The sequence below is a fragment of the Odocoileus virginianus genome, chromosome 23, assembly GCF_023699985.2.
Source record: "Odocoileus virginianus isolate 20LAN1187 ecotype Illinois chromosome 23, Ovbor_1.2, whole genome shotgun sequence".
NCBI lineage: Eukaryota > Metazoa > Chordata > Mammalia > Artiodactyla > Cervidae > Odocoileus > Odocoileus virginianus.
The window spans coordinates 5,104,883-5,123,799 of NC_069696.1; the positions used below are offsets into that span (position 1 = coordinate 5,104,883).

The following is an 18,917-nucleotide window of genomic DNA, read 5'->3' on the forward strand; positions in this document are numbered from 1 at the left end:
TTGCTTCTAGCCTTTAGCTCCTGGTGGGCTGGTGGCTAGGTTCAAACCCTGGACAGGGAAAAGAAGATCTTGATTCAAGACTACTGTCCCGGGACTTCCCTGGTGGTCCCGTGGCCAAGACACTGCGCTCCCGGTACAGGGGGCCTGAGTTTGGTCCCTGGTCAGGGAACCAGATCCCCACAGGCCTCAACAAAAGATCCCATATGCTACAACGAAGACTCCTGTGTGATTATCTCAATAGATGCAGAAAAAGCCTTTGACAAAATTCAACATCCATTTATGATTAAAACTCTCCAGAAAGCAGAAATAGAAGGAACATACCTCAACATAATAAAAGCTATATATGACAAACCCACAGCAAGCATCACCCTCAATGGTGAAAAATTGAAAGCATTTCCCCTGAAATCAGGAACAAGACAAGGGTGCCCACTCTCACCACTACTATTCAACATAGTTTTGGAAGTGTTGGCCACAGCAATCAGGGCAGAAAAAGAAGTAAAAGGAATCCAGATAGGAAAAGAAGAAGTGAAACTCTCTCTGTTTGCAGATGACATGATCCTCTACATAGAAAACCCTAAAGACTCTACCAGAAAATTACTAGAGCTAATCAATGAATACAGTCAAGTTGCAGGATATAAAATTAACACACAGAAATCTCTTGCATTCCTATACACTAACAATGAGAAAACAGAAAGAGAAATTAAGGAAACGATACCATTCACCATTGCAACAAAAAGAATAAAATACTTAGGAGTATATCTACCTAAAGAAACAAAAGACCTATACATAGAAAACTATAAAACACTGATGAAAGAAATCAAAGAGGACACAAACAGATGGAGAAATATACTGTGTTCATGGATTGGAAGAATCAATATTGTCAAAATGGCTATAATACCCAAAGCAATCTATAGATTCAATGCAATCCCTATCAAACTACCAACGGTATTTTTCACAGAACTAGAACAAATAATTTCACAATTTGTATGGAAATATAAAAAACCTCGAATAGCCAAGGTAATACTGAGAAAGAAGAATGGAACTGGAGAATCAATCTGCCAGACTTCAGACTATACTACAAAGCCCAAGTAATGAGGCACGGTAGGTACTGCTTAATGGACAGAATTTCAGTTTCAGAGACGATGAAAAGGTTCTGGAGGTGAATGGTAGTATGGCGTAACCCTTGATTTCTGATGAAGCAAGCAGATGACTAAGGAGGTATAAATGGTAATGTTAACATGCGCACCTGCATGTTAACCAGTCGGCTCACTTGTGCGACCAGAACTGTAGCTGTCAACCACCTTCCAGGATTCAGGCAAATACTGGATGATGCACTTTTCTCACAGGATCTCTGAACCAGGAATCAAACTGCATCATCTGCATTGCAGTGGATTCTTAATTAGCACCAAGAAAGCCCAAAGTTATCTCCTTGAGCAGAATAGTTAAAACACTGCCCACTGCTAACTGACTTTCAAGGCAGGCATAACCATCAGTTCTTCAGATTTTAAACCAAACATTGATATTTTTTTCTATACATTTTCTGACAAAGTGAAGCATTTTGACATTCAAATAAGAAAACGTATAACATACACAGAATAGTACGTTACACATATGCAAATGACAAACTAGAACAGATATAAAGAGCAGGATTACACTTTGCACAAAGGTTTATACAGTCAAAGCTTAGTTCCAGTTCCATGTACAGATGAAGTTGCCAGAAAGAAGTGATGCTAAAATTGACCTTTCAAAACATGTGTGTGAAGAAGACTCATAGATCCTTGACTGCAGAGGAGATCAAACAGATTCAGGTAATCAACGAATATCATTGAAGGATGATGCTGAACATCCAATCCTTTGACACATTGAATTCGAAGAGGACTCACTGAAAATACCCTGAGCTGGAAAGTAGCAGTAGGAAAGGGGACCGACAGAGGATGAGATGCTGATGCAACATGGACTACAATGGACATAGTTAGAGAGCGTGTGAGTGAAGGACAGGGAACCTGCCATGCTGCAGTCCAGGATGAGAGTGCGATACAATGTGTGGCGAACAACACACAAAACATGCATGTGAATCTAATAAAAACAAAACCGAAACTAAAAGCAGCAAAGAAGTCCCAGAACCCAGGTCCTTCCACGGGCGGAACAACCCACTGTTTCGGCAAACAGAATTGCAGCGGAGACCCTCTTCCCCAAGTTCCACTTGACAGCTGTCCGTTTATAGGCAGGATCGAGGTAAGAACATAGATGGACCCCATGGCTGACACCTGGTTTCATCAAGTGGAGTAAACCTAGCTTTGTTTCACCTATACACCCAAGGACAAGCTATTGGCAAACTGAGCTCGGCTAAAGTACAGAGAAAATTGCCATGCTAGTCAAGGAGACTTCAGTTCTGCAATGAGAAGATTCTTGGAGTGGGAGGAGGCTCCCATCCATAAAAGTCTGAGAGAGCCATAGCTCTAGTGGATCCATTTAGAAAACGGTTGCAACACGATTGATAGGGTCTAGCAGTGGAAGTTTAGAAAGAAACATAGTTAATACGCAACAGAGAAAAAACTCAATGACTGTATACAGATGTTGTGTACCTCTTGCTGGCTATCAGGATGCCGGCAGTCTGTGGGAACATCCTGTGTGGCCAAAGAAATAACCAAACATTAACAACAGCAAAAGAAAAGACTACTCTCCCTCGGAGAACAGCATCTCACTGCTCTCTGACCTTTCCACCAGTGCCCACTTGGCTTTCTGTCCAAAGACAGTGTCATAATCCATGTGAGCGAGTCTATCTGCAGCTCCAGGCGTTAGGGCGAGCCCCGACCTTTGGATGTGGAGCAGAAGTAGGGCAGAAGGAGTCTAGGGCAGAGGGAATCGGGGATCTGGAAGACATACCTCGGATGCCTGACGCCAGCCCAATGTTGGTTTTGTAACTTTTTGTGGCGATGGCCCAATCCAGCTGGTCCCAGTTTTCAGCAGCCTGCTTCACCCTGTTCTTGATTTTGAAATAACCGTCTGAGTGGCAGTGACCTGTCACCCCACATCGCCTCCACCAGTGAGAGGGCCCCTTGGGGTGCCCGCAGAGGTCTGTGCTCTGGTCCCTAAGCCTCTTACTCAGTGCCATGGGGTCTGTACGGGTCTGATGGCCAGGAACATCACTGCCATCAGACTCAGACTAGGGAGAAATGGAAACACCCCAGACAGTTGGGAAACAGCTGAAATAACCCTAATCTGGCTGATCTTTGTCCTCAAAGACTTTTCACTTCAACTACAGTTTATTTGGCTGCCAAAGAGGAGTTAGGGAAAATGAATTATAATAATAAGTGGGTTCAATTGAAATTCTTGACACATTTTTGTTTGGGGGTTTTTCTGTATCAAATGATCTCTAATAATTTGTCAGAAACATCCTAAGCTTCTGTTGGGATATTACCCTTTCCCGGACCTAAGAACCCATCAACACAGTTTGTTTCTCCTGGTGTTAGAAGAAGCAGGACTCAGGACTTCATTGCTGTTCCAGCGGTTAAGACTTCAAGTTCCCAATGCAGTGGGCCTGAGTTCTATCCCTGGTCTGAGAACTAGATCCCATGGGCCGCAACTAAGGATCCAGAGTGCTGTAGCTAAGGCCCAGTGCAGCCAAATTAATAAATAAATACATTTTTTTAAAAAAAAAAGGAAAGGAAAATGCAGGGTTCACTGTGCAGCCTCGCATTAGCTCTGGGACTTAGGTTGGAGGGGACACCTGGCCTCCTTCACATCTCCCACACCTCCAGTCTGACCCTCTTTCTGGAAAAGCGTGGAAAGGCAGGTGCTAAAGTCACACACACTTCAGAAGGCTGAGACTCTGAGAATGGAGGAGGACCAGCTCCTGGAAGGGTGAGAGTGAAATGAGACAGAAGGGGTGCAGGCCGCTCCACTGTTTTCCCTGGAGAGCCTGCTGGGGTGCAGAGGCGTCTTCACCTGGGGGAACCAAAGGTCATCACCCTCTGTTCCTTGGCTTTCGGCTCTGAGTATTGAACCCTGTGTCACTGTGGGCAGCCATCTGCGTGGTCCCACCAGCTGCACCCTTCCCTCATTCATTCTCCTCTGTTCTCATCCTCCCATCCTGACATCAATGGTACACGTCTTACAAAACTAGTCAGTGGAGGAAATCGCAATGATTTAATCATGGATTCACCACATATATTCTTTTTTGGGGGCTATGCCTCACAGCAGGTGGGATCTTAGTTTTTGGACCCCAGATCAAACCTGTGTCCCTTGCAGTGAATGCACAGAGTCTTAAGCTCTGGACCCCCAGAGAAGTCCCACCATGTATATTCTGACCATAAAATCTAAAATCACTAGAAGTTTAGACTTCCTTCCATTAATAGAAGAGATAACATAACTTATTTTTTAATTTAATTATTTCTTTAATATTGGAGTATAGTTGATGTTCAAAGTTGTATTATTTTCAGGTATTCAGGAAAGTTATTCAGTTATGTGTCTGTGTGTGTGTATATATATATATGGGAATAGAATAGGCTTTATTCTATACAGGTTATTTGCTGAATGTTGAGTAGAGTTCCCTGTGCTTACAGTAGGTCCTTGCTGCTTATCTATTTTATATACGAATGTGTATATGTTAATCTCAAACTCCTAATGTGTCCCTCTCACTACATGTTTCCCTAAAGAGATGACATAATTTTCATCTCACTTGAAAAGACTTTTGTTGTTGTTCAGTCGCTCAGTCGTGTCGGACCCTTTGCTCAACCCCATGGACTGCAGCACGCCAGGCTTCCCTGTCCTCCACTATCTCCCGGAGCTTCAAACTCATGTCCATTGAGTCAGTGATGTTATCCAGTCATCTCATCATCTGTCGCCCCCTTCTCCTCTTGGCCTCAATCTTTCCCAGCATCAGGGTCTTTTGCAAAAGACTTTACTCATTTAGTGTCCTCACTTCAGCTATGTACACTTTTTTTCTCACCATGTGAGGCTCGTGGGTTATCAGATGTACTCCCTGGGGAAGAGCATCCTGAGTCAGGAGTCCAGGTCAGCCACAACCCCTGGCACCTGGAGAAAGGTACACTTCTTATCTGGCTGCAACCTTGCCCACAAAACTGTGTCTCTCAAACAGAAGCTGGTGACATGGTAAACAGCAAAGACGAATGCAAGAGAAACATTTCTCCTTAATTCATGATATTATTACAACAGAATGCTCCTTTCTAACTTACCCTGAATTCCATGGTGGAGTTAAATTCATGAGGACAGAAGATCTGAACACGTGCGTCCACTTCGTCAGAATCTAGAAAGGGTAGAATGTAAAGCAAACTTGGTGGGGCAAACTCCATGGAGCTTGGGGTACAGCCCCAGTAAACCTCATGTCTTACCAGGATTATTTAGACAACTCAGATGATATTAGGCCAAAATTGTACATTGTTCTTCAGACTCCATAATTGTTCTTCTAAAATATATATGTAAAATCTTCATAAATTTAGAAGATGTTTTAAAAATTTAAGCACAGATAATAGCATATAAAACATAAACAATATAACCAACACCATTGTTCTCACAGCCCAAGATTTATAACAGTTATACCTTTGTCCTATGTGGGTTGCCCTTTTTTCCTGCAAAGAAATAAAACATTACAAATGTCTAATGTCTAAAAATACCTTTATCCAGTGCTCTCAGTCCTATTCCCTCTCTCTCTCCATCCTATGAGCTGGTACGTTTTTCTTTTTAATTTAGATGAGTGCCATTTTACCTTTCGTGTTGTTCTGCAACTCGGTGTTAGCCCATGTGTTTTTGAGATCTGTGTGGATGGAGTTTTTTCCTTTTAGTGACACATAGTAGTACAACGTATGTACATACCGTATTTTACATATCCGTTCTCCTCTGACACGTAGTTCTGTTGTCTCCAGTCCTCTTGCCATCACAGAGGCCGGTCCATGAGCATTGTTGTACATGAGACCCTTACATCACTCAAATATCAGGTGGCTCAGTGGTAAAGAATCTACCTGCCAATGCAGGAGATGTCAGTTCAGTCCCTGGGTTGGGAAGATTCCCTGGAGAAGGAAATGGCAATCCAATCCAGTGTTCTTTCCTGGGAAATCCCATGGACAGAGGAGCCTTGCAGGCTGTAGTCCATGGGGTCCCAAAGACTTGGACACATCTTAGTGACTAAAGAACAACAAAAACAGTTCCTTGATGTGCTTCTTAAATAGCTGGTTTTGTCTGTCACATGACAATCGGCGTTCCTTCTATTTCACATTTTTGCTGTGTTTGCTCCACAGTAACTTTTCTTTATTTTTTATTAATTATTATTATTTTTTAACCGGGGACCTTTAAATTTTCAGTCTAAGCTCTCCTAACTGAGCTATTCCAGCTATTTTTTCTTGAAAAACGTTTTTTTTTTTTTGGCTCCAAGGCTTGTGGGACCTTAGTTTCTTGACCAGGAATCGAACCAGGCCCTTGGCAGTGAAAACACCAAGTCCTAACCACTGGACCACCAGGAAAGCCCCCACAGTAACTTTTAAATTCGCACCCTTGATGCCCTAGCATCATTGTTTCAAAGGAAATACTCAAGGAGTCTAGAAAATAAGGGAACAAACAAGTGAATGCCATTGAAAAGAAGTGGAATGAAAAAAAAGAAACAAAGAACAGTTGAATGATATTTTTGCAATCACATTGTTCACCACTAAGAAGCGTCAAGTTCGCTGTGTCCTCCTTGTCGGCTTTCCTTCTCTATCTACATCTCTTGAGGATCAGTGCAGGCCAGGCATCACGTTCTATGCTAAAAATTGCTGTGATCTGTTCTTCCATCTTGAAATTCTTTGGCAGTTGATGAAAAGCCTTGAACTTTGTTATTTAAAAATAGCCAGTTCTTGGACTTGGTGACGTGGTGCGAGTGTCAGGCTTATAGTCTGACTATTGCTGAGTTTAAAATTCACAGAGCTATTAGGTGTTTTTTTTTTTTTTGCCACGTTGGCATATGAGATCTTTGCTCCCCGAGCAGGGATCAAACCCCTGGCAATAGAAGAGCAGAGTCTTAACTACTGGACCACCAGGGAAGTCCCTGGAGCCATTAGCTTTTAAACAATCCTTTTGTCTTTTGGTAGCAACAACCATTGTATACTTTGAAGTAACTAGTGTCTGGAACAGGCTTTCTTAACCTGGGATTGAGTCCTAAAGCTCAACATGTGGTCCTGGAGGAAGAGGGGAAGTCCTCTGGAAATTTGTAAATATGTGTGTATATATTTTTCTGAAGGTTATAGCTTCTCCAAAGAGTCTGTAACTCCCCAAATGTTGAGGAAACTCTGTTTGCCTTGCTTCATTAAGTTCCCTGCCCGGTGCCCTTTGTAACATAATCTGGAGGTTAAGTGCTTGGGTTACATAGTCATAGCCCCTGAGTTTGAATCCTGGCTCTGCCATTTCATAGCTGTGTGACCTTTAACAATAAGGAACCTCTCTGGGCCTCAGTTCCTCATCTGTAAACTGGAGATAGCAATTGTAATATGTCATATGTTAGGAGTTGTGCTAAGGATTACATGAGTGTATATATAGCTTAGAAAATGCTCAGCACATAGTAAAGATTCTATAAATGTATTAGCTATTATTACTATAATTATTGCATAGACGTGGCACTTATGACAATGATGCTGAAAATCCTGATGACTGATACCTTCCTGAAGCCACTTAAGAGTGAATTAGAAGGAAACCCACAAGCACTGTTGAATAACCAGCTGACTCTTCTGGATAAAACTAACACAATCTTTCCTTTTAAGGCCAGCCAGTCTCTCAAGCCTGGGTAACCGGACTTGACTGTGGAGATGAGTATACTCAATTATAATGGCAATTATAGTGGAAAAGCAATTTGCTTTTTAGATATAACTAAAACATGTACCGATTTTATTTTCCAACCTGGGGTGGAACTGACTCACGGCCATGGTTCTGGTTTCTCAACCTGTGGAGTGAGCATCCTTGATGCTGTACCAGGAGTAAATGATGGACTGGGAAATGTAAACTTTTTTTTTTTTTTGGCTACTCTGGGTCTTCCTTGCAGTGCACAGGCTTTTCCCTATTTGTGGCATGTGGACTCTCGAGGCCTGTTGTGCCGAGGCATCAGTTCCCTACCAGGGATCAAATCTGTGTCCCCTGCATTGGAAGGCAGAGTCTTAACCACTGGACCACCAGGGAAGTCCCTGGGAAACGTGAACTTTGGATGAGCTGTCCTAAAACTCCTCTCTCCTGGTTCTCCCATAGAATACTATGACAACCTGAGTCCACACCTGTACCCTTTGACATACACTGCTGAATGGGTTCATCAAATTAGATCAGATTAGAATTTGTTCCAAACATCACCTTTATCCAGCTTTCAATGACGAGTTTTCTCCAGAGTGTTGAATTTCAGGCTTATCTATTTACATTTGTTGGGCTGACTTGGCCTTCTCAAATGCCTGACAGTGATATTTTTCCCATGTACTATTTTTGAAGTCTCTCCTTTTTTTTTTTTTTTTTTTTGGTCTGTGCCACCCACAGCATGTGGGATCTTAGTTCCCCAGCCAGGGATTGAACCCAAGTTCCAGCCAGGGATTGAACCCAAGTCCCTTGCAGTGGAAGCGAGGAGTCTTAACCACTGGACCACTAGGAAGGAAGTCTCTCTCTCTCTCTTTGTTCTTTATTCCTTTCTTGCACAAGTAATTACCAATCTCTGCCACAACCACCCCCAGGAGTTCACTGCCTGCAGTAATGGCTGCCTCTCTCCCTGGGCTCTCCCTTTGGAAACCAACATTCCTGGAAACCCTGATCCAAGAATGCCAAGTAAGAAATTGTGCAAAGGAATTTTATTCAGATGCTGGTTATCCATGAGACTTAAAATCCGATAGGTCTATACATAATTGCCTGAATATATTCAGGAGTGGGAGATTGAAGGCTAAGAGCTAACCTCCATTGCTATGTTTATCAAAACGTCGTCCATGGGTGCAGATGGCACCAGCTAAGTAATCTGTAAGACCTAGCGTTGAATGGAAGTGTGGGCCTCCTGTTGAGAATTTCAGGACAGGGACAAGGGAACATGAAACTATGTATGGGTCCTTTTGAGTGCAGAGAGGGATGCAGGGAAACTGAGTCTGCAGGAGACCAGGGTGTTAGAATTGCCAGATTCCGACAGGCAAGAATCTGATTTCTGGGAATTCCCTGGTGGTCCAGTGGTTAGTGCTCCAAGCTTCTTCTTCAGGGGCTCTCGTTCCATCCATAGTTGGGGAACTAAGATTTTACACGCCACATAGTAGAGCCAAAAAAAAAAAAAAAAAAAAGAGAGAGAGAGAAAAATCTTGATTTCTGAAGCCTACTGTGTTAATGAATCAGAATCTCTGGGAACAGTGATTCTTCCTCCGTACCCACCCAATGTTTATAAGTAGAACTATATTGAAAAAAGAAAAAAAGAACTATCTTGAACATAAACATCCTCCTTTGTTTTCATATTGTTTATGGGCATTTTTGCACCACAATAGTAGTCAAATAGTTGAAACTGAAACTCTATAGTCAACAAGAGCTAAAGTATTTATTCTATGGCCTTTAAGAGAAAGTTGGTTGACACCTGGTTTAATAAAATAAATGTATGCCTGGAACAAAAAGCCCCCAAAACTTTGATTTTTTATTTCACTTTCTGTTTTCTACTTTTCTTATTAAGACTAAGTACATTTACAGAAACCAGCAATGGTCATATTGCAGATATTTTCTATATAGCTAATATTTTTATTTTTATAGTTTCTAGAGGTATGTAAGCCATTTTTCACCTGAGAGTCTTTGATCTTTTTTTTAAATTAAAAATTCATTTAAGATCTTGTATAGGCAAAGGTTATTTCTTTAAAATAAATTAAAATTTATTAATTTATTAATTTTTATTTTTGAAGGATAATTTCTTTACAGAATTTTGTTTTCTGTCAAACATGAATCCACTATAGGTATACATATGTCCCCTCCCTCTTGAACCCCCCTCCCATTTCCCTCTGCATCCCACCGCACTAGGTTGATACAGAGCCCCTCTTTGAGTTCCCTGAGTTATACCTCAAATTCCTGCTGGCTATCTGTTTTACATATGGTTAAATTAAATTTTTGTTTTATATTGGAGTATAGCTGATTTGCAATGTTGTGGTGATTTGCAATGTTGTGTTGGTTTTAGGTGTACAATAAAGTGATTCAATTTTGTGTATGTGTGTATATATATATATTCATTTCTTTTCAAATTCTTTTTCCATTTAGATTATTACAGCACATTGAATAGAGTTCCCTGTCCTGTGCAGCAGGTCTCTGTTGGTTATCTGTGTTATATACAGTAGCTTGTATATGTTAATCCCAGCCACCTAATTTATACCACCTGGGAATCCACATCCTTAACACGCCCACCGGGTGTTGATTTTGTGCACGAAAAATTGAAAACCTCTGACTCTTTCCCCCCATTTGCTTGGGAAGAAGAAGCAGTGATTCTTTATCAGTGAGTGATGAGCTGAGATGGTCACCTTGTACCACTTTCAGCCTTCCTAATACTCACACCTTCTTCAACCTTCTTTCACCCTTTCCTCTTCTATTCCCTTCTGGTTTGGGCCTGTCAGAGGCACCGCAGGCAGGGCTGATAAAATCACTCAACAGAGAAAGTTGGAGGGGAGAGGCTGAGACGTTGCAGGGCCTGGGGACTTGTCCTGCAGGAATCTTATCTTTCTGCCACATCCCTCTTCTCTTCCCAGCTTACTTTAACTTCTAACCTAAAGCAACACAAAAGGGACAAGAGCCAGCGAAACAAGCTCTGAGAACAGCCCCAACCACACAGTTCCATCCTCAGTGACTCTCAGGTCACATGCATTGGAATTCAATTCCAGGTCAGTCCTGTTCCCTCTTCAGTATATGTCAGTACTTGGAACTTATTTCTGCAAGTTGTCACTTTACCAAAGTGCAAGCCCCAGGTCCCAGGGTTCATCCTTGTAAGCTGATGAGAAAATTCTTATCAAATGACCCTGATAAGCTCCTGGGTATAAGTTCTTATTTTAACTGCACATCAAGACATTTCTGTTCAGTTCAGTCACTCGGTCGTGTTGCTCAGCTTTCTTTATAGTCTAGCTTTCACATCCATATATGACTACTGGAAAAACCATAAATTTGACTAGATGGGCCTTTGTCAGCAAAATAATGTCTCTACTTTTTAGTATGCTGTCTAGGTTGGTCACAGCTTTTCTTCTAAGGAGTAAGCGTCTTTTACTTTCATGGCTGCAGTCACCATCTGCAGTGACTTCAGAGTCCAAGAAAACAAAGTCTCTCACTGTTTCCATTGTTTCTCCATCTATTTGCCATGAAGTGGTGGGGCCAGATGCCATGATCTTAGTTTTTTGAATGTTGAGTTTTAAGCCAGCTTTTTCACTCTCCTCTTTCACTTTCATCAAGAGGCTCTTTAATTCCTCTTCCCTTTCTGCCATAAGGGTGGTGTTATCTGCATATCTGAGGTTATTGATATTTCTCTTGGTAACCTTGATTCCAGTTTGCGCTTCATCCAGCCAAGCATTTAGCATGATGTACTCTGCATATAAGCCAAATAAGCAGGGTGACAATATACAGCCTTGATGTACTCCTTTTCCAATTTGGAGCCAGTCTGTTGTTCCATGTCGGGTTCTAACTGTTCCTTCTTGACCTGCATACAGATTTCTCAGGAGGCAGGTCAGGTGGTCAGGTATTTCCATCTCTTGAAGAATTTTCCCCAGTTTGTTGTGATCTACACAGTCAAACATTTAAAGTCAAGACATTTAAAGGTTAGTAAACTTCTTTGTGGCTCTAGTGGTAAAGAACCTGCTTGCCAATGCAGGAGACATAAGAGGTGTGGGTTGGGAAGATCCCCTGTAGGAGGACATGGCAACCCACTCCATTCTTGCCTAAGGAAATCAAAGGGACAGAGAAGCCTGGCGCGCTACAATCTATGGAGTCAAAAGAGTTGGACATAACTGAAGTGACTTAGCACATAGTTCGCACATAGCACATGAACTACTTTGTATTACAGGTTTTAAAGTTTAGCGCAACAAATGCTCTTTTTTTTGGCTCACAGCTTTCTGCGTGGGGGATGATTGCCTAAGGAGCTGCTAAGCAGAACAGATGCTGTCTTGAATTTTTCCTTAAGAAAAAACAGACTTTAAACCAACGGCTGCTTCTAACTTACTTATGAAACTAATTTTTTCTTTATTGATTTTCACCTCCATTTCCTGTTTTTTTTTTTTTTTTTCAGTTTCTGTACTTTCTAACACAAAACTTTGTTACTATGTGTTTATGGTAATTAAAACTTTTTGGTTTCTATTTGCATTCTCACAGCAAATGAGAGACTACATGTAAAGAGCCCTTTGTAACTGAAATATTATGTAACACTAGAGTTCTTAAAAAATTTTTTTCTGCTTGCTTTTTATTTTAGCAAAGGACTTGTGAGCAAAGAACTGTTACAATTCAATAATAAGGAGGGAAACAATCTATCTTTTTTTAAACAGGCAAAAGATTTAAATTTGAACGGACACATTGCGGAAGAAAAGAATGGCCAATAAGTATGTGATTAAACTTTCAATGTCATTTGTCATCAGGAAAAGGCAAATTAAAACCATTATGAGATGGTCCTAACTGTGGACTGGAAACAAGCGCAAAACCTAAGAGCTGTGAGTACAGTAGCATTTGTTTAGTGTTCCAGTGAGAATGACAACCCGGGAGACAGCTTCTCGATGAATTCTCATAATTTAATTTAATTTTGCAAGACTGAAGTTTCAAGTTACAGTAAAGATAGAATTCATATTTATGACAAGATGAGAAAAAATTTAAACATAAAATGATCTGCCCCTTGACCTCCCCTCTCCCCACTGTGCATTATGTGTCTGCACTAGGCATCAACTGAACCTCCCCTATAAGCAGAAATACCTGCTCAGCCATAAACAGCAACATTCTCCCTGAACCAACAGACAACTCCTTAAGAGATAACATTCCTTCTTGATCTTGTAAAGGGTCACATGACCCACCACGATGGCACTTCAACCTGGATTAGGTAAACTGTCAATAGTATGTCATTTAATGTACAGCCCTCTGTCTCAAAAATGTCTTAAATAAGCTATGTCTTGACTTCTAGTGGGACGGACAGTTCTCAGAGCTTTCTGAGATCCTCTTCCCAGGTTATAATCCTCAAATTTGTCTGGGATAAATTTTCCAATTTTTTTCTTAGATCGACTGATTAAGTTTTCATCAACATTACCAAAATCCGAGGACACTATTTTATTTTATTTTGGTCGCACCCTGTGGCATGTGGGATCTTAGTTTCCCTTCCACTATCTCCTGCATTGGAAGGGCAGAATCTTAACCACTGGATCAACCAGCAAAGTCCCTGAATTGTATAATCAAAATTTAATTAGAGAGTAGAGCTTAAAGGTTCTCACACACACACAAAAAGAAAGTAAATAAATGAGGTTTTGGTATGTTCATTAACTTGATTGGGGAATCCTTTTATACACAAAAAATTGGTGCGTCTTATCGTATGTAAAATATATTTCAATAAAGCCTATTTTGTTGTTGATCAGTTGCTAAGACATGTCCAACTCTTTGGGACCCCCATGGACTGCAGCATGCCAGGCTCCCCCATCCTCCACTCTCTCCCCCAGTTTGCTCAAGTTCAGGGACACTGAGTCGGTGACACTATATAACCGTCTCACCCTCCGCCGCCCTCTTCTCCTTCGGCCTTTAATCTTTCCCTATCTTAACATTTTATTTTAAAAGCCTATTTTAACAAACTATAAAAGATATTCTGAGAGGATGCTAATAGACAACCACAGCACCCAGGATTAATAAATGTTAAACACTTTTGTCATTAGCTTTAGCTTTTTTCACGTAGCAGAAATGAAATATTACTGATAAAGATGAAGTCTTCTTAGTTCTCAGACCTATCTTCTACCTTTCCCCAGTGTCAATCACATCCACAAAGCTGTATGTTTTCTTTCTGTCCATTAAAAAAAATGTAGTAGCAAGCATCTTCTTTTCATTGGTGATGATACAAAGCTTAGCAAGAGATAACACACAGGCCATAGCCGAGTGGTGAGTCAGCAGCTCACTGGTAACGATGCTGCTTCCCCAGAGCCATGTTACCTAACCCCTGCTTGAGAAGTCACTAATGTAATTTATATGATTACCAGAATGTTTATACTGCGGTCTATCCTCAGTTTTAAACATGACCACCATGTGGCACAAATGAGAGTTTAGGGTGTTGTGATGTTTTCCTGAGCATTTGAAATGGACTCCTTGGAAATCTAAGATGAATGTCGTTTTTTTTTTCAATCATAATATGTATTTGAGATCAGTTTAATCACAATTAAGCCAGAATAACAAGTGATGCTGAAGCTGAAGCTCCAATATTTTGGCCACCTGATGCTGACTCATTGGAAAAGACCCTGATTCTAGAGAAGGAGAAGGCAAAAGGAGAAGGGGACGACAGAGGATGAGATGGTTGGATAGCTCACCAACTCAATGGACATGAGTTTGTTGAGCAAACTCTGGGAGACGGTGAAGAACTCAGAAGTCTGGTGTGCTTCAGTCCATGGGGTCACAAAGAGTTGGACACGACTCAGTGACTGAACAATAAGCCAGAATACAGATATTGATGTATTTCTATTTCTCCTGTGAATTAGTTTCAAAGCAGTTAATAGCATTGAATCCCAATGCTTCAAAGTCCGATTAGCTGGCTGCTTTTGATCATTGGTTCTACACGGAAAGTGAAAGAAGAAAGAAAGTGAAGTCGCCCAGTCGTATCCGACTCTTTGCGACCCCATGGACTGTAGCCTACCAGTCGCCTCAGTCCATGGGATTTTCCAGGCAAGAATACTGGAGTGGGTTGCCATTTCCTTTTCCAGGGGATCTTTCTGACCCAGGGATTGAACCCGGGTCTCCCGCATTGTAGGCAGACACTTTACCGTCTGAGCTACACTGAAGAGGTCCTGAATACATAACCCCAAAGTATGCCTCTTTGGTGTATTTATTATTGTGAGCTGAGGACAACTGGGATACAGGAAGGGATCTTTACTCTCCCTCTCCCTTTCTTTTCTTCTTCTTCTTAAAAAGATTTATTTTTAAAAATTGTTTGTCCACATTGCTTGGCATGTGGGATCTTAGTTCCCTGACCAGGGATTGAACTGATGCCTCCTGCATTGGGAGTGAGGAATCTTAACTGCCGGACAGCCGGGGAAGTCGCAACCCTCCCCCTTTCTACCTAAAAGCAGGTCCTAACAGTTCCCATGAAAAAGGTACCTCCTTATGTTATGCCCGATGTCCAAATCCCCGAGCGGGAAGAGAGAAGGCCTCAAAGACAATGCAACTTGCAAAAAGGGAAGTTTATTGCTGACTGGAGTCAGGGCTCCTGCCTCATCCAATGCAGTGGTGCGGGATCAGAGAGTCCCGAGCCCACGCTGTTACACAAATTTATAGGGTGAGTACGCGCCGTTGGTAGTTGGTTTAAGCGGATTGGTTACAAGTTGGCAAAGCAATTTCATTGGTCAAACACACTCAAAACTTTAGCGCGCTCGGGATTTTCCCGGGGGTTTCCGCCCTGTTCCTAATTGGCAAACAGCGGTCAGTGTTAAGCTGATTGGTTGTATCCAGGTGGCCTGATAATCTTACCACCGGGAAGTAGGAAGGCCTACTCCTCATCTAAGCTGCCTGCTATGGCCTTACTTCTGCTCGCCTCACACTTACAACAGGAAGAGAACATTCTTTTATCTTTCTGTCTCCCAGTTTTCTTGAGAGAGATTGACGTTAAACTTTGTATAAGCTTACGGTGTACAGCGTGATGACTCTGAAGAATCTCCTTAGACTGGGAGCTGACCTAAACCAAAATGGACCTGTACTGAGAACTCCACTAGAGTGAGCCTGACCTTTCATGAGTACCTGCAGCATATTTCCTAGGTATTGTCCTCCAGTTTGTGCAGATGACCACATCCAACTAGCTCTACTGCAGGGCACTGTTGGGTCACCCCAATCTACTGCCCCTCACCAAAGCCCCTTTATCTTGTAGCATCACCACAATTTCTTCTTGTGTAAAAAGGAATATAAGCTTTTGGCTCTAATGAATTTTTCACGTCTTCACTTTCTTTCTGAAGACTCCTGTGTAAAAATATTAAATTTATAAGTTTTTCTCTTGTGAATGTCTTATCTCTGTTTACTCCTTAGGCCCACCACAAAACTTAAGAGGGTATAGATAAATTTCCCCCTTTCTACAACATATATATGAGACAAACACAAGGGCTGGTTTGATGTTTCTTGCTCTTTTTTTCTTGGTTTCTCTTTTTTATGGTCCATTCCCCACGTTGCCCAGATTTCTTCCCCCTTACTTTGGATGTTTATCTTTCAAAAACTTAGAGATATTGGAAGAGAAAAGAAAAGTTTAGGTTGGTTTTAGGTATTGTGTAATAACGAAGCTGTAAATTTCCTTTTGTAATTTTTCTTTTTGGAAAAGCTGTAGACTTTGAAAAGTTCTTTCAAAGAACACTGATACTTTTGATTGTCACTAGTAGAATAATTTGTCTTTTTTTCTCTTAAAAATAGCAATTGCTTTGATTAAAAAATAACAAATGAAATAATTTCTCTTTTCTTTATTGGAGAAGGAAACAAACTTCGCTCCCCCTCACTGCCACCCCCGGCCACCAAAAAAAAAAAAAAAAAAAAAAAACCAAACCAATTGGGATCCCAAAATTAAATTCACTATGAGGTCTAGAGCATTTTCTTTATGCTTCAGAATTTGAAAGCTGCACCTTCACTTGCTGCTCACTTTGGGGACCTCCTTAGTTCTCATTGGCTGTTGACCTGCAGATCACAATGCAGGCTGAGCCTGTCCTCAGAGCAAGTCCATTGTCACCATTTCAGCTGCACCACATAGCGCCCCTGATGCCTCATCATGGAGTGACCGCACCTGGATTATGAATGTTACCCAGTGACGCGCCTCTCTGTCAGCAGCATCTGGTCATTGTACCAATGACCACATCCAACTAGCTATGCAGCTGGGCAGTGTTGGGTCACTGGTGGCTAGGATGGGGAGTAGGGGTGGAAGGGACTCTTTTCTGGGTGCTGTTGAGAGGAAGTACTCCACTCTCCTGTGGAGAAGTGGGACACCTTCAGAATGGAGGGAACCCACATTCTAAAGATCCAGCTGACACTGGAGGATGCAGAATTTGACTGAATTCCCCTTGATTTTTGCATGGCTACTTAGAAGACAACATACAAAGATTAGGAACTGAAGGACATTTGGCAAGAGAGACCTGAAAAATCTGCTTTGGGATATTTAATGGTGACCTTTAGGTAAGAGATATGGGTGAGGCCATTCACAGACAGTCCCTCAGGTTGGGGATGGTGACAATGTCTTCACTGACTGCGAAGGTGTGAGCATTCTGAAGAAATGGTGGGGTTTGTTTCATCTTTGGGGGGGCATCAGGAACTGGCAGCAGTGATCTGGGGGCGGGAACATGATGACAGAATGGGAGGTAAATCTTGGGGGGAAAAGGATAAGGCTCTCTCTCATGTGTTTCATCAGGGCAAGGGCTGCTCCAGAGTAAAGTGCTTTGGTTTGTCAAACAAAATCACCTACAGAAGGATGCAGATAAAGTTTGAAGTCCTTGAACAATCTCGTCTTTATGTAGCTCTGTCGTCCTCAGTAGACCTCTCATTAAGCCTGAGGCCCCAGTTCTCTCTGCCTTCTGTAAGTCAAATTCGCTGTGCAGACACACTGGCGTTGTTTCTGAGGTGCTGTAGAAGTACAAGGTTGTCTGCTTTAAAAAAAAAATTATTTATGTATTTTATTATTGGCTGTGCTGGCTCTTCCTTGCCTTGGGAGCTCTTTCTCTAGTTGTGGAGAGTAGGGGCTACTCTAGTTGTGGTACACACACTTCTGATTGTGCTGGCTTCTGTTAATGCAGAGTATGGGATCTAGGGCTCAGTAGTTGCCGCCCCTGGGCTCCAGAGCAGAGTCTCAGTAGTTGTGGCACATGGGCTCAGTTGTTCCTTGGTGTGTGGGGGTCTTTCCAGACCAGGGATCGAATCTGTATCTCCTGCATTGGCAGGCAGATTCTTTACCACTGAGCCACCAGGGAAGACCTTGTCGGCTTTTTTCAAGCTTACCTGGGCAGACTTAATACCAGCATTCTAAAATACTAGTATTAAGACCATCTTATTCATGCTTTTTCTGATTTTAGTAGCTTTAATCACTTCTCAGATTTTACATTTCCAGGCTGAAGAGTTCTCTATTATACACATTTTTTCCTTATGTATCAGACCTTAGGTCTTTTGATATGAGATCTGTGACGCTTTTCCAGCTTCCTTTGTTTTTTCTTTTGGTATGGTCCCAGGGAGTGATGCTGAAAGCTCAGCGTCTCTGTACACCAGTGGGGAACTGAATCTCAGAGGCAGAGTTTTGGGTGAAGTAGAAAAGGATAGCTTTATTATTTTGCCAGGCAGAGGTGGATATAGTAGGCCTTGAAAAAATGTGTCCCCACCCAGGAAACTTTTTTTTTAAAGCTTATAAACAACGTTAAGTTTATTTCTCATAGTTCTGAAGGCTAGAAGTTCAAGATCAGGGTGCCAGCATTGTTGGGTGAGAGGCCTCTTATCCAGGAGGATTTGATAAGGAGTTTTAGAAGAGCCTGGCAGGGTACAGTCAAGGGGGCCGCAAAGAGTCAGATATGATTGAGCATGCATGCATTTATACAGCAATATTTCCCAAGGGTGGGGGTTGTTGATAAGATTAGGGTGTGTCCAACTCTTGCAACCACAAGGACAGTAGCCTGCCAGGCTTCTCTGTCCATGGGATTCTCCAGGCAAGAATACTGGAATGGGTTGCCCTTTCCTTCTCCAGGGGATCTTCCTGACCCAGGAATCTGGGTCTCTTGCATTGCAGGCAGATTCTATGCCGA

At 41.9% G+C, this 18,917-nt stretch overlaps 1 protein-coding gene and 1 non-coding gene across 2 annotated transcripts in view; one reads left to right on the forward strand and one right to left on the reverse strand.

The window, feature by feature from the left end:
- Positions 1-6,407: 6,407 nt before the first annotated feature.
- TRNAE-UUC (transfer RNA glutamic acid (anticodon UUC)) lies at positions 6,408-6,479 on the reverse strand. Its single transcript has one exon. It is a non-coding gene; the product is annotated as a tRNA-Glu (tRNA).
- A 10,520-nt stretch (positions 6,480-16,999) lies between these two features.
- The window catches only part of ADIPOR2 (adiponectin receptor 2), a 39,818-nt gene continuing 37,900 nt past the window's right edge, over positions 17,000-18,917 (forward strand). The window contains exon 1 of the mRNA XM_020900942.2: positions 17,000-17,310. The gene's annotated coding sequence lies outside the window, so the exon portion shown is untranslated. The remainder of the gene's footprint in view (positions 17,311-18,917) is intronic.